General features: G+C 46.6%; 1 protein-coding gene across 2 annotated transcripts in view; it reads right to left on the minus strand.

Moving 5' to 3' along the window:
• Ubash3b (ubiquitin associated and SH3 domain containing B) overlaps positions 1-18,520 on the minus strand; it is a 156,854-nt gene that overhangs the window by 80,777 nt on the left and 57,557 nt on the right. Inside the window, exon 1 of one of the 2 annotated variants that reach the window (XM_029481520.2) lies at positions 9,906-10,258. The exons of the other annotated variant lie outside the window; for it this stretch is intronic. The gene's annotated coding sequence lies outside the window, so the exon portion shown is untranslated. Of the gene's footprint in view, positions 1-9,905; positions 10,259-18,520 lie in introns of those variants that run through there. 2 annotated transcript variants of the gene reach the window in all.

The following is an 18,520-nucleotide window of genomic DNA, read 5'->3' on the forward strand; positions in this document are numbered from 1 at the left end:
CCACACACACACACACAAGTGTGTACACACACCACACACAAAATTAAAATATTAAAACCTTTTAAAAGAGTGGAATGAATGAACCCTCTTCTGCGGTCTCTCAACACTTGACAGAATTCTTCTGTTAGCCCTCAAGGTCCCAACTCAGTCACTTCCTTCCACATCTGCTGTCACTCACTCTGCATTGAGAACACTCCTCTCCTGACACTGAGATTTTCCCAGGGAGGAGGTACCCAGCCTGGGCGCACAGCCAGCCCATGTGTGGCAGGGCTGCTTCGCCAGCCTCCACCTCAGGTGACTTCTGCTACAACACAGGGTTTTGACGTCACGTGACATGAGGCACCCTCTGCTTACTTTCTTCTTACATCAAAGGAGATCCTGCTTGGGGCCATTCTAGGCCTGGAACCGCACTTCTGAAAAAAAACACTGGATCCGGCCACCCTCCATCCACACAGCCTTCCAGTAGGTACTGAGTGTCTAAGGACAGGGCTTTGCACTTGGCACAGACAGATTCAGCAAGAGATGAGAGTCTCCTCCCTCCAGGAGCTCAGTTGAGTGCAAAAGAAAGAACCCTGACCCTTATATACATACACCCCTGCCACCTAAAACACAGCAGGGAGGAAAGGCTAACTCTCCCCACGGACAGGGAAAGATCTGAGCTGAGCCTGGATGGGTCCATGGAATGTTGTCATTCAGATAAGAAGAGAGCAGAGTGTGAAGAGAGGTAGGAACGAAGGTGCTAGAAGCCACAAGGCTACCAGCAAGGGGTAAGGAAACACTGAGAAGGAGAGACTACTGTGTTTCCTCAATAAGGGAAATTCGTTGTTCTCAAAAGCCTGTGCTGGTTGGTGAGATGGCCCAGGGAGCAAAGGCGCCAACCAACCTGAAGGAAGACCTGAGTTGAGTCTCTGAGACCCTGAGGGTAGAAGGCAGCAGTCAGCTCCCAAGAGTTATCCTCTGACCTCACACAAGCACATGCCCATTCCCAGTAAATTAATAAACATAGATGGTTTTTAAAGCCCATGTAACACTATTACTTTTTTAAATGAAGAAAAGGTATGACGTTCTTCTACTAGTAACCAGAATGAGACTAGTCCCATCGAAATAGTTCCAGAAAGAGCCCTAAATGATCCCACTGTCACCCAGCAATACCCATATCTGACTCATTTTCAGATATGTATGTATGTATGTATGTATGTATGTATGTATGTATGGGACTGGGGTTGTCTTCCCCGACAGTAAACTATCTGAGGTCAAGGATTTTGCTATGAAATGCCTTGAATCTCAAGAGTCTTTCAGCCTAGGGTAGGTAGACACTTGCTGATGAATTGGCTGGATCTGCTCCCTGCCAGGAACTGTTACATATCAGGGGGCAAAGAAATGACCTAGACCTTCAAGCTAGTAGGCTTGGAATCCATTCTGTACTGTGATCTTACGCCTAATGAAACCTTTTTGAAGTGGTAGAAAATTTTCCGTTTCAAAGTTTGGAAAGCAAAGGACCTTGGGCAGGCTGAGAAGTGAGCTTTTTAGGCGGCTGGGCAGGAATGCCCCTGGGAAGATATAGTGCTAACCACCCTCCACAGCTAATCTAGCTGCTCCAATTGGGGCCTCAGCTGGCCTTCTTCAGGTTAAGAAGAACTGTAACACATTTGGCTCAACCCACTGTCATATGGGATGCACAGCATCCCATGAAACACACACAGGCTCATGCGACTGCATTCACGTGATACACAGCTACAAATGTGACCACACGCAGGGATACAGCTCGGTTTTGTGGAGTGCTTTGCCAGGCCCCAAGTCAAGCACACGTCATCACGGAATTCCTGGCACACAGCACTCACACACGGAGGCACTGTCACGCATATGCTTTCACACACAGTCATGCATGATCAAGTAAGCACAATGATACACAAGTAGCTCACACCAATATACAACGCTTCACTGCACACAGCAATGCCCATGTACTTACCCAGCACACACTGGCATGCATTCACCCCCACACACATCTAATATACACATGTACACACACACACACTCAAACTCACATTCCTACATAAACATTCATGTGTACAACAGCACAAACTCATACATTCACACCTCCACACACCCAGGCTAAGTTGTTAAAGTGCCAGCACCCAAAATTTTCTTCTGTTGCAAAACAGGAAACCTGTGTGGAGCTGCGGGTGCTAATGAGGAGCTGCTGAGAAGGGTCCTGGTGCAAGGCTAGACACTGAAGGATACCTCATCTCATGGCCTTCACAGGCAGGAAGCTGAGCTCTATAGAGTCAGGACTTGGCCCAGATCCCACACAGGATTGTCCTGGCTGGGAAGGGTCGCAACAGTTCACCTATGTAGCCACCCAAGTCACAGTGTCTGCCCCTTGTGAATCTTTAATCTTTGAGATAAGATCGTCTGGGAGGTTATCATGTGCCCATTTTACAGACAAGGAACTAAGAGCAGAGATTAAGTTTCTTGTTTCCAAGGTCTCAAAACAGACTTTGGTCACCCATCTCCCCACTGTCAGGATTGTCACAACTAAAGTTCCCCACCCTGCTTCTGTCTCTGTTTTTGCGAGACAGGGTCTCTCTGTGTGACCCTAGCTGTCCTGGAAATCCTCTGTAGACCAGACTGGCCTTGAATTCAGAGATCTTCCTGCCTCTGCTTCCACAATGCTGGGATCAAAGGTGTGCGCTGCCATGCCCCATGCCACCCTGGTTCTGAACGAAAGGACAGGGCTTACATGGGAAGGTCTGAGAAAGAAAAGGGAACCGCCCGCCTCACCTCATGACATGGACTGCTTACTACACAGCACTCGATTACTTGGTCTCTCTCTCTCTCTCTCTCTCTCTCTCACACACACACACACACACACACACACTCACATACACACATGTATTTCCACAAGCATGAGAAGTCATAGGAAAATAACACTTATATATGTGAATGACCTTTGTGGCTCTCTCTATCTCTCTCCTCTCTCTCTCCTTATACAGAACAAATATAGCCAAGGCTGGCCACAAACTTCCTGTGCAGCCAAAGCAGACCTTACACTTCTTATGCTCCTGCCTTTCTGAGTGCTGGGATGTCAGTCTGGCTCCATCACTCATTTCTTTAGTGATGTTGTGGATGAAGCCCTAGCTTTGTGTGCTCTAGGCGAGCACAAACCAGCACCCCAGCCCTCCCTGTCTCTCTTTCTGAGAAAAAAAAATGATGAAAACCATTTGTCCTCAGCAGCCACCCTTAAAGGACATGGGTCTCTATGCTCTGAAGTGAGCAGAGGTCCCTTGCTGTTTTTTTCTCTACAAAGGGGTGCTGGAGGGTGGAGTGAGAGATGTCTCAGGAAGCCCCCAGACCAGCCTAGGAGACTAGATCCAGTGACAGCATGCACGAAGGAAGGAGATGAGATGGAACAGAAGAGAGGGACCAGACCAGACTCTCTGTATGTGATGTCATTCACAGCTCTCTTCATTTCAGACCTAGCACTCTGAACAGCTGGGCCCCGCAGAGAGGAACAGCAGAGACCACAGGAAAGAGGATGGGCTGCACTCAGGGGAAGCCCTGGAATTTCCTTTCCTGGAGCCCTTCAGGGTGGAGCCTAGAGAGACTTTTGCTCCTCTCTTTGGCTTGTCTTGCTCAGGCTGTCTGGAAGGAACATTGTCTTAACCTCTCCTTCTTTCTCCCAGTCCTGCTCCTTTTCTGCCAAGCCCCTCCCAAGCCTCCCAGGCTGCACCATTCCCTGGCTCACACTGTGCCTGGTGACGTCATGCTGTGTGACAAGTGAGGAAGAGTCTATCAGGGAAGCAGACACATGGGATGACCTCAGAGGCCATCTGTTCCTTGTGCTATGTTCACGGGGACAGGGTCTTCGGGTCATCCATCTAGGCTAGATCTTGGCTTGTGCCAGGTGGTAGACCAAGTTTCTGCTGAGTGTGGGAGAGCTGTCCCTGAGGGGCTGACCTGCTGAGGGGGGGGGATGAAGCCCAAGGACTTGTTCAAAGATGCTTTCCATGGTCGGTAAAAGGGTCCAGGAAGCAAAACCCACGGGAGGAAGAGGGGAGGGGTTGGAAGGAACTGCGGACTCAGAAGCTGCCAGGCCACCCAAGTTCAGAGAGTTCATGTCTGTGGGGCCTTAGGAGAGGGAAAGGGAGTCGCCCACTTGTTGCTTGTTGGTCTGTATTGTCTGACAAGTGAGGGAGGGCCCCCCCTGGGCCTCCTAATCCTAAAGAGTCAGCTTCCTACCAGAAGACGCTGCATTTGAGGTATTTAGCATACTCCACAGATCCTTTAGTGTGAATAACCACTCTGGGAACTGAATCCAGTAAAGGGGTTTTGAAATGAAGCCAACAAAGGGGCCATCACACTCACCATGCCAAAGTTCACATATTAGTAAACAACGTGGCCAAGCCCTGCTTATAGGACTGTCTCTCTGTTCAGGTTTGTTTCTGCAGGTTGAAATATTGCTTGCAATATTAGGATGAAGGTCAAACAGAGGATTTCACAATTCGATGTACAAGAAAACACAGAGCACAGAAGTCAGAGAAATGGAGATTTTTACCCTGTGTGAGACCCTAGAGCAGAAGCTGACTCATGTGACCTCACAATCTTTAAATTATACCAATCTGAAATACTGTGTGTGTGTGTGTGTGTGTGTGTGAGAGAGAGAGAGAGAGAGAGAGAGAGAGAGAGAGACAGAAACAGAGAGAGAGAAAGACAGACAGACAGGCAGACAGACAGACTTTGAAGCTAGGAGAGATGGCTCAGCAGTAAAGGCACCTGCTGCCAGGCCTGACAAGCCATTTACCCTGGAGGACCTACTTGGTAGGAGGAGCTCTGCAGCAGTCATAAATGAATGCATCACAGTTACAGTGTGTCGAGCATGACACGTAACCAAGAGGCCTGAGGTATATGGAAGGGTGGGTGCCGGTGACAAGAAACACTAAATTGTGCATAAGGGACATGAGCATCCTTGCACTTTGGTATCTGTTTGGCATCCTGGATTCCCACCCTGGTGGGTACTGAGGAGACACACACTATTCCTAGTAAGCAGCTGTTGGTGTCCTATGCAAATACTGCAGTTGTGAGTGGCTCACCCTGTTCAGAGCTGCCTAGTTTGTTGCTTTATTAATTGTTTATTTTTACTTTTGGAGTGTGTGTGTGTGTGTGTGTGCGCATGTGCACATGGGCATTTGCAAGTACAGTGCTCATGGGGAAGACCCAAGACAGTTTGTGGGAGTTGGGTCTCTCCTTCCACTATGTGGGTTCTGGGAAGCAAACTCAGGTCCTCAGGCTTGGCAGCAACCCTTTTAACCACTGAGCCATCTTGCCAGCTGAGCCAGACTCTTTCAAGTGTGTGCTTTCTCATCTGAGTACCAGAGGGAACCCCATCTGTTTCACCTCACCTGGGAAAATCCAACTCCCATTCTGAGATCAAATACTATCTATATTCTCAGTTACTTTTTTTTTCCTGTGGCCACCCAACCTGCTTTTAAAGCCAACTGGTGGCTCCTGTAACAATTGCCCACAATCTACTAAAATGTATGTCTCTAGGACTCCAGCAAAATATGGGCTGTGCTGTAAAACAGGGGAGCGATCTGACTAAGGAGCTGGGTATTGCCCTTCTGGGCACCGCAGATGCCAGACACAGAGCAGACTCACAGTAAATATTTACTGAATGAACAGAACAAAATGGAATCAAATAGTGAGTGTGCAAATGTCAGACATATAGAGCATTTGCCTCTACAGAAATACACCCAGTTATAGTGTTTTCAGAGTCAAAAAATATAATAATAATTTAACAGAATCAGCTACCATGAAATACAGGGTGAAAGTGTTGGAGAAGATATTTTCTGCTTCTTTGTGGGTCAATGACTAAGAGTTTCTTGCTCTTCTATTCCTTTTTTGCCTGTACCCACATCCAAATATGAAAGGTGGCACCCTGATTCAATATGGTGTCAGTTCGACAAACCAGGAAGTAGCCAGAGATATATACATATCCTACCTTCTCCTTGTTATGGTTTGTTTTGCTGGTTGTTGTGCATTGATTGTCTTGAGACAGAGTCTCAGTTTGTAGCCTAGAATAGCCTAGAACTCATATGGTAGCCCAGGCTGGCCTTAAACTCAGAAAGCCTCTCTTCTAAGCCTGTGGCATGCAGGGATCACAGACATTTGCAGCCATAAACTGCTATACTTCACCTTTCATAGACAGTTTTCTTGGAAGACAAGATTGTTGTTTTCTTCTAGTATAGCAAACTTGGGAAATCAATCTCCATGTGCTTGTGTGGGTCTATTCACGGTCTCATGTGTGAGGGCACATATGTGTACCTGTGTGTCAAGACCAGAGGTTGTGGTTGGGTATCTTTCTCAAATGCCTTCTACTTTACAGAAGTACCGTCTCTTGCTGAACTCAGAATTCAGGTCAGCTCCTCTGGCTAGCCAGCTTTCTCCGAGATCCCCTGACTCTGCTTCCTGCGTGCCGAACCATAGGCAGGCTGCTGCAGTCACCTGACATTTATATGGATGCTTGTGAATCACATTCCAGCCTGCACACTTGTGGGCTAAATACTTTGTTCCCCTCAGCCCTCATACTTGCCTTGAAAACAAAGGGAAGCAAGAAAGGGTGGACAGATAATGACTAAAGTGCTTCCTGTGCGCTCAGTACCACCTCGCATGCTTGATATAAGATGCCTAGAATATTTTTTAAAGCAAAACATAACTCAAAAGAGCCTCAGTGTACGATATTCCCACTTTGTTGATGACGAACCCTAGTCATTGAGGTGTTACCTAGCCAAGGTTAAAGGGCTACATGTGTGTTGTCATTGTTCAATTTCAAAATTCTTCCACCATCACCCACATAATTCATTCCTCTAGGATTCTTTCTTTCTATTCTTTCTACTGCTATGACAAATTTTCCTAAAACAAGTTGGGTAGCCACACTAGTTGCACTGGCTGGTTTTGTGTGTCAACTTGACACAGGCTGGAGTTATCACAGAGAAAGGAGCTTCAGTTGAGGAAATGCCTCCACAAGATCCAGCTGTAAGGCATTTTCTCAATTAGTGATCAAGTGGGAGGCCCATTGTAAGTAAACTTGGGGCTAGAGGCATGGCTCAGTGTGAAAAGTGTTTGTTGTAAAACATGAAAACTTGAGTTTAGATTCCAGCGTCCACCCAGGAGGGTGAGGTGGGCAGACACAAGGTACAGAATGTGCAAGGAATAAAGGACGTCACCTACCTCTGATATAGGGACTCACATGTCAAAGCCCCCCCCCCCGCCTCCCCCCCTACTACCACCCAAAACAGGCTAATCATGGTGGCAGACATATTTAACCCTAGCACTGGAGAGGCAGAGAGGCAGGATGATCTCTGTAAATTCTAAACCAGCCAGGGCTACAAAATGAGATCTTGTCTTGATAATAAACAAACAAACAAACGAACGAACAAACAAAGCCATTCTAATATGGCACTTCCCTAACACCGGCTTCCCTAAAGTTCCAAAATAACCATTCCGTGACTCTGAATAATAATGGCTAATATTTGGCTGCTGTCTAAATTGCACACAAGCATTCTGATTTACATAAGAGCTTAGTGTAAAATTAACGGGCAGTCCAAGGTCACTGAGTGAGTGGTCATGAGAGAGGACTCACTGCGCTCCATTTGATGGGCTCTGCGAAGGTCACCTGACCCTTCAATAGGACTTCCCATCATGGACACTCCTGTCCTCTCTTACTTCCCAGACACCGGCCTCCTTTGCTTTTTCCTCTGCTTTCTCTCACTGTTTCCGCCTGCTCACTTCTCCACAGACACTAGTAATTGCTATTCCTTGGGGGTGTGCCTGTGTGTCTTCCTCTTTTCAAGCCACAAACTCTGGAAGAGATCTGAGCCACTCACTCTTGACATCCTAATCCCCAAGTTAACAACAATTCTTTTCTATCAGATTTTGGGCTTCCAGAGCAAGCTCCTCACTGGAAATCTCTCCTTACATATTTTCCTTACATTAAATCTCAAAATGGACTCATTACTTTTCGCCTGCAGAGCTGCCTCTCTCTGCTTGTTTTGGTTAATGCCAATACCGTCAAGTTAAAAACCTTAGGTCCATCTTGGTTTCTCCCCGTCCCTCACATCTTACTCTTAGACTATTCTTGCTCTCAGACTATTCCAGCACTTAAAAGACTCATAGCCCTTTCCAACCAGTTATACCATAATTGACAGGATTCTACATCTTGAGAGTGCCCTGCTTCCCGTAGGATACATTGTTGCAATCGAGACAAGCCAGAGTCATCTTTTTTTTCTGGCAGACTCCTCTTCCTTTAGCTATTTCTCCTTCTTTGTATGTACCAGTCACACAAGCGTGCTCCTTAGGCTTCTAAGCATGCCACACTTCCTCACTGTGTGCTAGGAAACTTGCAGCCTGTCTTCAGGAACACTACCTCCCACCCGTGTCTCTGACCCCCTTTCACGTCCCACAGTAAATCTCCACTGCTTTGTCTCAGTTTCTGCATTTCCTTCCAGGTATGAGCTCTTATGCCATGCTTCTGTTTCTGTTTGGGTTTAATTAGCAATTTAGTGGGGTTTTTTTTTTGGGGGGGGTCTTCTTGAGACTCTAGATTAGACTGCTGCTTACTTTTTGTTTGTTTCAGGTTGAACTAAGAGCATCACACACTCAGAGTACTAGCCACACTCTCCGCCCTACTCTTTATGCCAAGGGTAGAACATGGCATGTAGTAGGTGACACCCATCTTTAGGTGCCACATAAGCAGGGGGTGAAACTGAGGCTAGAGTAACTGAGTGGAGCAGGCCTTACCTTTTCTTTCATTTTGTTTCTGTCCTTAGCTACAAAAGACTTCTCTAGTAACCTGCCTCTGGAAGTTGTTCTTGTCAAAGAGTTAAAACTCTAGGTCTGGGGATGTAGCTCAGGTGGTAGAGTACTTGCTGAGCATGCACGAAGCCCTGGGCTCCCTCACAGAAGTGTTGGCAACGACAACAAATTGGGTATGGAGACTGAGGCTGAAATCCCAGTACTCTAGCGATGCAAGAAGAAGCAGCCATGATCAAGGTCACCTCAGCTACAAAGGGAATTCTAGCTTAGATTGAGATAGCAGAGGCACTGTCCAGGAAGGAAGGATGAAGGAAGGGAAGGAAGGAGGAGGGAGACAGGAAAAGGTTAAATTGCACTTCTTTTCTGTCACATGATGTTGAGTTTTTCTCTGTCAATTTTGTTGTCCATTTATCATAAGCACAGTAATTGCGAGTGACGGCAGCGAGTATGCTAAAAATAAGACATTAAGTGCATGCCAAGGGCAAGTAAACAAAGGGGGAATGCATGCCTTTGGGCCACACCAAGGTGACTGTTGTAATGACAGTTCACTCCTAATGCATGCCCTGGTCCTTCTCTGCTGAACCCTTTAAGTGCAAATAATTGCAGGCTGTCCAAACATTTGCAATTGCTCTAACCTTCAGGTACACAGTGATCGAGAAGATGCCGAGCGAGAGCAGAGAGAGCGCTGGCCTCCAAAGGAGAAAGCATCAGTCCTGAATGGCTCAAGAAAAGGCAAAATGAGTTTACAGAAAGCTTGCTAAGGAAACAGGAAGTCCGCAAAAAAAAAAACTGTGATAGGAAAGGCCATAAAAATGCTGAGCCAGAAGAGATGGCTCTGAAAACTTAAAGGGAAACTTTAGATACAAATGTCTGACCACCACTAATGACTAACGACTAATGACAGCGTTTTTGGTTTTGTTTTTATTTTTGGTTACTAAGCCAATGCTAAAAAGAAAAAAAAAAAAAGTTAGAGCTGAGCTGATTTTGATTCTGTTCGACAAGCTTGCCTGATTGGGCAGGGGCATGATTCTTCGCTCTACTGGAATTGCTTTAATGGGGCCTCCTTGATGAAAACAACATCTCAAAATACTCACCCAGTGATGAGAAGCTATTTCAAGATGTGAGCCAAGACTGCGGTTGCAGCGAGGTTAGCGTGCAAAGCACGCCACCTTCTCCAGCGTGTTCAGCTGAGCTGAAAGAACAAGCTGACAACTGTCTCTCCCAGCCTTTCTGGACAACTGGGTCCTACCTCCGAGCCATACTGGACCCCGTCAATGACTAGCAAATCTATGAATGCCATCCAGGCTAACAGGTGGAGTATTAGCTTCATGAGACACCCCGGAACCTTGTCCTTGGTCACCCCATCCCACTGACTCAGAGTGCTATTCCTGAGTCAGATATGCCAAGCTTTTCCAGATCCTGCCCTCTACAGGCTGTTGATATGGCCCAAGCTGATCACCTTCTTTCTGTGCTCATGAGAACCAAGCACTTGAAGAGCAACTCTCAAGACAGAGATGAACCTTCTGATGACTCAACTCAGCTGTCCTTTCTCCCAGACCCACCTCCACTGTCCCCTCTTCTAAGCCCCTTTACTGAATTCTAGCAGACAGCTGACACCACTTCTCCTGAATCCACACAGGGCTTCTAACGTTCATTAGCATACGGCTTGCTCACTACTATAAAATTAGTTAACATCCTATAGGTGCCTATAAGGCAAGGACTCCAGACCTACTCAAAATTTTTATAGACTGGATGCAGGAGGATTGTGGGAAGTAAAATTTGTCTGTGGATATCCATTTAAGAGACAAAAGCCAGACATGTTGAATGGCAAGACTGGCTGATGTGAAAGTTAGATTTGGACCAAGCTTTGGTGAGAATCACCCAACCCACATAAACAGGCATGCTTAGATAGCTGGGATTCGCTTCTAGCCGCTTGTTGTTGACATACTTGTTGTTGTTAGAATTTCCCTTGCAAAGTCAATACCCCCATCCGGTCCTTGCCAGATATCTTCCCTTGAAGCATGTATTAAATTGGCCGTCAGGAAACTGCAGAAATAATGGAGTTGAAGACAGCACTGTGCATTTGTGACGCTTAGGATTAAAGTTTAATTTGGCTTTGAGGTAGAATGAGTGGGAAGCTGTTAGTCTTCTACAACACATGAGAAGCATATCTCCTGTTGTATATGAAGCCACATACGTGCTTGCCCACATTTACATTCACTCTCTGAATCCAGACTCTTCTTGCCTTTCCTGTGTGGTAGAGGGGTTTGTGTCATTGGACAGAGTCAGGGCTGAGGAGATGATGGCTCAGTGGGAAAAGTACCTGCTATGCAAGCGTGAAGACCTGCATTCAGATACCAAGATCCTATGTAAAAAGCCATGCAGTGTGGTGTGTGCCCATAAGCCCAGGGTTGAAGGCTTGTAGACCGGTCCAAAGAACACTGGAAAGACAATCCAGCTAGACACTCATCTCTGGGTTCAGGAAAAGACCTGGTCTTGGAAAATAATGTGGAGATCCAAGCATAGTGGTCTACACCTTTAGTCCCAGCACTAAGCAGGCAAATCTCTGTGAATTTGAAGCCAGTGAACATAGAGAGTTCCAGGCTTGCCATGGCTACCCTGTCTCAAAGGAGGAGGAGGAAGAATAAGGTGGAGAGCAATTGAGACTAGACATTGACTTCTGGCCTCCAAGCACATGAACCAACATACAAACATGTACATACAAGAGACAGACTCACCCACCAGAAAGGGGGATGGGAAAAGACAGATGACAGGCCCTCAAAACTGTGTCTGACATTATGTGTGAGGAAGGATGGGCGTTTATACAGTGCTTTAATACAATGCCCTGAGAAAGACCAAAACATTACAGTGAAAGAAGGGAGGGAAAGTGGGGTCCTGATACTGTGTGAACAGGCGGACTTACGCTGCATAATTATAATTCAAAAGATAATTTAACATTTTGGCTCTTATAGCTGGTAACTACTGAAGAGTGCCTGTAACCCAGTCAGTGAGTTAGAATTTCAGGAGAAGGCTTTAGGTTAAGTGCCAGCACACTCAATTGTCCCTTGCTTAAGACTAGTGCAAAAGACAGGTTAGTTTGGTAATAAGATGATTATGGCAATAAATGGGTAAGCCTGGGGATGAGGAGATGAAATGCAGTGTGATGTCACCTGCATTATAAGCACAGGTGCTGCAGCAGGGTTTCAGGAGCTGTGTTTGACAAGTTGCAGGCAATACGACAGGACACGTGAGCCTTCCTGCAGGTGACAGGAGGCATATTTGAGAGCCAAGTCCTGAGTCTTGAACAGGAAACAGAATATCTGGAATGACCAGAGTAACATGTGTGCTGTGTGTGTGTCTGTGCGAATGTGTTATGGTTGCATGAGGCAGTCAGTAGATGGCATCCAGTCCCCCAGTTCTTCAGTTCCAGGCTGTTAGGAACTGCTCCCCGTGGGTTCTGGGAACCAAATTCAGTTCCTCTGCAAGCACAGTGTGTGCTCTTAATACTGAGTCACCTTCCCAGACCAGATGCCACCTTCTTAACATCTAAATGTTTAAACACCTTAAGCCAAGCCAACTCACTGGTGAGCTAAATACCTACTTTCTTGCCTTGACTGCCATGTAGTCCCAGCGGCATGGTAAACACATCAACTTTTTGGCATTCTGTGCCAGAACATACCAGATTAGGAAGGACAGTCACTGCTAAACCTGTGATCTGCTCTGGACACTTTCTGCATCCAAGTGTTTGGAAAGCCCAGAAACAGGTCAAAGTTCTGCCCACCCTTCCACAAAAACTGTTCTTTCGTCATCATAGTGGAGGGGAGCATCTGTATTCAAGAGGCTGGAGATGGGAAAGACCCATGAAGTTGGTACCTAATATCCAAAGCATGTTTATCTGTGTGGCAAGGGGGGTGAGAAGTACATAGGAAGACAGGCTCCAGGGAAACATGTCTCCTGGGCCTCAGGGCTCTGCACTCTGAATGAAAGGGCCACAAAAGGACCAGCATGAATGCTCTGGTCTGAGGCATGTACAAAGACATGTACAAAGCCATATGTGAAAACAACAGGATATGATGTTGGCATGGACTAACCCTCAAGGCTTTCCTCCATTGTAGAGGAGATGGGTGGCTGCAGAGCCTTCTGCTGCATCATGAGAGGGTGGACTGCATGATGGTTTCTGGGGATGAAGAGGAAAGAGATGGAGAGATGGAGAGGGATACACACATGGCAGAGGTGAATAACAATGCAGGTATTTGTATCCTGGTGGGCTGCAGAGCTACTCCTTGCTGCCTAATGATGTGAGATGTGGCACTATGCTGTGTAACACTTAAGTAAGTAGGCTAACTTAGGATGGGGCCTCTCTAGGAGGATCTGGGGAGGCTGTCCGGAAGCCTAGATGAACCAGTGCTATGAATGGAGAACACAAAGAATGGCACTGAGTTCACGTGCCTTCCGTGGACTCATCAGAGATGAAATCATGGAGAACCGGGAGACCACACAGTCTGAGATGACACAGACTTTGACCTCCCATAGACCCTCACCAGAAGCTGAAGCCTCACAGACCTCAGCAGCCTCCTCCCTCTTGGACCTGCCACTGGATTCAAGTCTCCACCTTGTCCCAAAGGGTTTCTGATAGTTGCAGTGAACAAGAAAAGAGATCCTGCCCCACTTTTAAGCCTTTTTAGATTTTTCAAACCCATACGAAAGCGGAGAATACCTGATAATAAGCTGCGTTGTACACATCACCTCGCTCCAATAGTTACAAGAAGAGATTGTTGAATTATTCATATATTCAACTCTTTTTTTTTTCTGTAACATTTTAAGTGAATCCTAGCCAACATACCATCTCACTCCAAAACACATCATGGGCTTTTGAGTCGTTTTTGTTTTTTGCCTTTTAAAAATTGCAGTGTGTGTGTTTGTGTGTATGTGCACGTGTGTGCATGCACATGTTGCATATGGAGGTCATAGAACAGCTGGTTGAAGTTTTCTCTCCTTCTACCATGTTGTTCTGGGTATTAAACTCTGGTCTTCTAGTTTGGCAGCAGGCACCTTCACCAATTCAACCATGTTTTTGACTGTTCTCCAGAGCAGTTAAAAGCCTACAATAAACATCAGCAGATCTGGCTGATAAAGTCCATTTCTGACAGTCCCTTCCATTACCATATCTAACACTTTTCCTTCAAATCATCAGGTATTAAGGCCACATTCATTCCCCGTCCATTCCCCACCCCCTTCCAAAACTCTGTTAACACTCAGTTACTTGGCAGTTACTTGGAATCAAGTTCTATGAGGCTCTGATCTGATTCTGGCAGTGTGGAAGCAAGGACAGAACCTCACTTATGGTTCAAGGGTCAGGAACTCTCAGTTGCCCCATGCTAAGCAACCAGAGCCACAAGGCCACAGTGATGTGTCTTGGGCTTCTGGGGATCTAGCCCCTATGAAGTTCCAATGAAAGCCATGGGCAGCCAGGCCCCTGCTGCATGGAAGACTTCAAATCCAGAACTCTCCAGTACTGATAGCATTTGAGTCACTAAGCCACTGTAGACCTGCGCTGAAAGCAGCTCCCTTCAGTCTGGTACTGTTGCCACCCTTTCTGATTTGATCTCTTTGGTTTAAAAGGCCTAACACAAGCTGTGTGTGGTGATGAAGAAAGCAAAACTGCAGACCAAATGTTCCCCAGAATAGCGTAGTAGGAGAGAAAACTCCAGCAAGCTCTTCCATGACCTCTATATGCAACACACGTGAGTGTGCACACGCTCACACACACACACACACACACACACACACACACACACACACAACTGCCTGACTGGATGGCTTGGGTCAAGTCTCTCAGTTGTTTCCAGAGAGGTGAAATACAGATATCCTTAAAAGTACCCCATACCCCCCAGCTCTGACAATGTATGGCTTCCAGCTCAAAAGCTGCCAGCGGCCACTATATTCTGCCAGGCTGCCAAGATCACTGTCTTTTAGGATCACCAGATTTCAACATGGTAGGAATCACATAGTCAGCGCTTAAATAAACACTGCCGGGTGACTCTCTAATGCCATCACTGATATTAAAGCATCCTCCAGTGAGCCAAGTACAATACTAACCCAGGGGCCTCAAGTCTCTTCCTGGATGAGTCTACACTTTATAAATGAAGCTGTGGAGTCCAGAGGAAAGTTCTCTAATGTAAGAGAAGTGGTTATGGGTCCTAACGGCTCAGACCTGAGAAAAAGATACAGGGCTGGTGGCTGCAATCCATAGTTTTCCTTCTTCTCTAATTGAACCCTGACATCAGTTAAGCCTAATCGGCAATTCCTACAATTGTCCCCAAAGCAGCGAAGAGTGTTCCAGGCAGACCTATTCTTTTACCGATTCACCACCGACAGTACGTCTCAAACAGCACCTAGGGGTCTTTCAAGAGCCAGGACTCTCCAAGGGAAGTTCACGGGACTGATAGTGGTTTCGACCGATTCTGAGTAAAGTTGGTGAAAGGTATTTTCTAAAGAGAGCTGCAGGTCCAACCAGGACAGCTACACATTCTACGTCCCATGGCCACTGGCTGGAAGAGGGGTCCCTCCTCCCCTTCCAGCCCTATTTACTCCAGGTAAGAGCTAGGAGCCTTCAGGATGGGAAATAAGCCTCTAGTGGTTGTCCTCTGCCTGGCTGTGCCAAGGTTAAGGTCTCTGTGGGGCCTTGGATAGATCAGGGACTTCTTGACTTCACAAAGCTGGTAAGGTTTTGAATCATAGCCCAGAACTTAGCAATTCATTGTCAAGCCCACATCTGAGAGAAAGTGATTTTGTGTACTACCTAAGAGCCAACGTAAACATATTGCCTCAAACAAACAAACAAACAAACAGAAACAAAACAACCCCCTACCCACCCCCAAAAAAAACAAAAACAAAACAAAAACCAAAAAAACAAAACCACCTTCCAGGAAGTTTCCCAGAAAAACAAAACCTAAATGGCAGCTTCCAAAACAACACCAAAGTCCTTTCTGCCCTATGGAATACCCCAAGCTAATTGCATGGGACAGTCAGCCCCCAAAGATGTTAGCAATGTATAACTGTAGAGCTGACGGTATCCTGGAGATGAGCTAACCTGGTCTCTCCCAGCCCCCACACAGTTTCCTTCCTTTGAGCCTCTCTAGTGACCCTTGGAGAATTCGGGGATACTCTACCATATGCAAAGATATGAGAGGCGTTTATGATCAGGGGTGCTGGAAGCTTGTGCTAATCGCAGCCAGCACTGGTTTGCTGCTGGAATTTGGAGTCTTAAGGCTTCTGTGTGGCTCCACACTTGTGGTAGAAACCAAGAAACAAAAGGTTTGCAACCAATTCCAGAGAGGCACTGGCGGCCACATGCGGGTAGCAGGAGTCTCTGGCAGAACTCAAGATTCAAATCAGACACACATGGCCCTGGTGGAGACCAGGGAGGCCCAATTAAGGCTCAGAAGACTTGACAGGAAGAGCTGGAGGGGAGGTGGAGGGGAAAAAAAACACCCAACAACTTATTAGTAATTAGCAATCTTAAAAAAAAAAAGTCCTAGGACCAGTGAACACAAGGGAGGTTGCTGGCTAAGAAACCATCAACATCCCAGCTTTGAAAATCCTGTCTACCTGAAAGCACCAAGTGGTTAATGACTGTGAGATTCTACCTTTCCTGATGCGGAGGTCAAGATGGACAGCTCTTGTCTCTTGGTTTATAGAGCAGGAAGACAGTTGTGTTCAAGCTTTTGCTTTCCTTGCTTGTATCCTGGAAGGGATGACTAAAGATGTCAGAAACATCTATGGAAATACTTTTTAAAGGCCTAGCTAACAAACTGGATACTTGCTCCAGAAGTGTCCGTCCCATCTGTATTTGCTCACATTTGTACAAAGGACTGTTGAAAAGACAGGCAAGAAACTAGGAAGAGTAATATGTAGAAGGAGCAATCGGTGGTCGGTGAGTGGATATCCAGCTTTTATTTGTCCTTAGTGAGCCATGAAAATACAGCCATTCAGCAATACAAAGTCTTAATAATGTCTACCTGTAAACAAATGAATAAACAACTAGGAATATGCCCATATTCTAAGGTAAAGGTCTTCCAAAAGGTTATCATTGCTAACATTCCCAACCAACGGCCAGACTAGGAATATAAGCTGAAGAGACTGCTCTTAGAAACTGACGTGAGTGTATCAATCCTAGCACAGGACCCACTGAACAAAAGACCCAGAGAGACAGCGGCCCTCTCTGAAACCATAGAAAAGCCACAGTTTCCGAGAGCCTCCCCCAGGGCCACCCAGCATCAATCTTCCTATTACAATGAAACATGAGATCCTGAGGTCTGTCCTGACTGACTCTAAACTACAACCATACGAAAGAGGGAAGGGCTTCTCCTCAGCTCGCCATGCCTGTGGTCAGTGGCTTCAGCGTCAGGTCAGACACTTTCCTGGAATTGGGTGGAAACAACCACTCAGCCATGAAGACTAGTTTGCAGTCTATGAGCGTCTAGGCCTTGCCTGCTATGGGTGAAACTTGTTTTATGGTCACTGCTAGCCCAGAAGGACCCAGATACCAAGACATGTGAGGGCACTTGGTAGTACCTCTGTGGAGCCTTACCTGTCCCCTCTTTTCCTAAACCCATTCAGAGTTGCTCTCAGGGAAGAGCAATTGATCCTGGCCTTTCACTGGGAAGTGGAGTATGAGGAAAAACAACAACAACAACAACAAAACCCAACCCATACCTGTAGGTAACCGAGATCGAGAACGAGTCTCCAGGGAGACTGCAATAGAAGTAGACTTGAGTTTAGGAACAAAGGCCTTGGTGCCAAGTACTAACTTAGTGGTGCAGAACAAGTTATTTACCATATTTGAGTCACATCTGCAGAGGAGCTTAACAGCTTCCTCATGTGCCAAGAGGAACAAATGAAATCTTATGTATAAAAGGGTTTAGTAATCTAAACTGTTCCCAGCCTGGTTCACTGTCAGAACTGCCAAAGGGTTTGTTCCTTTAATTTAATTATAGGTCTCTGGATCCGTCCTAAGAGCTTGCTCAGTTAAAAATCTCTGGAGAAAGCTTCAGGAACGCGTCCTTCAGAAACATCCTGGGCGCTCCCGAGATACTGTCCTAAGTCTGCACCACCACACGGCTGATGCTGTTAACGCTGATGGGATGCTGTGGTGTGCTTCTATGGTGGAGCCTAGGTGGCTTCCCTGTGTGCATGGAGGAGAGGAGCCCTCACAGACTTAGAGCCTCAGTGGCTCCTGCTGCTGCTATGTGTTCTCCTAGACAAAGGGCATACACTCTTCTCCCACCCCTCCCTACCAAGCCCAGCAGATGCAGGGGAGACAGAAACAAGACATCAATTTAGTAATGGCCCCCACAGCCAAAGACAACTACCAAGCCTTTGAACGCAGTCCTTGTGCTTTAGAGTGCAGAGGAGGGGACTCCTACCAGTGGTCAGGAGAGACATGCAAGCCCTGCAAGGCCAGGAAGTGAGAGCAAGTGTCTTAAGGGACAGATCCTACCGGTTTGCCAATAGGCAGCCGGCTTCGGCTAGTCCCAGCTTTCACTGCCTCTCTGACTTCATCTGTAAAATGTTTCTGAAATGTGTCTTCCACAGGAAGCTTCCAGAGCAAAGGAAATAACGCACATGAAGGGTTGAAGGACACTGGCAAAGGCCACACACACACACACACACACATTACAACATGCGCACTCGTGCATGTGTGTGT

Source organism: Mus caroli, unplaced genomic scaffold, assembly GCF_978045245.1.
Source record: "Mus caroli unplaced genomic scaffold, Mus_caroli_1 scaffold_11, whole genome shotgun sequence".
In the NCBI taxonomy this organism is placed as follows: Eukaryota; Metazoa; Chordata; class Mammalia; order Rodentia; family Muridae; genus Mus; species Mus caroli.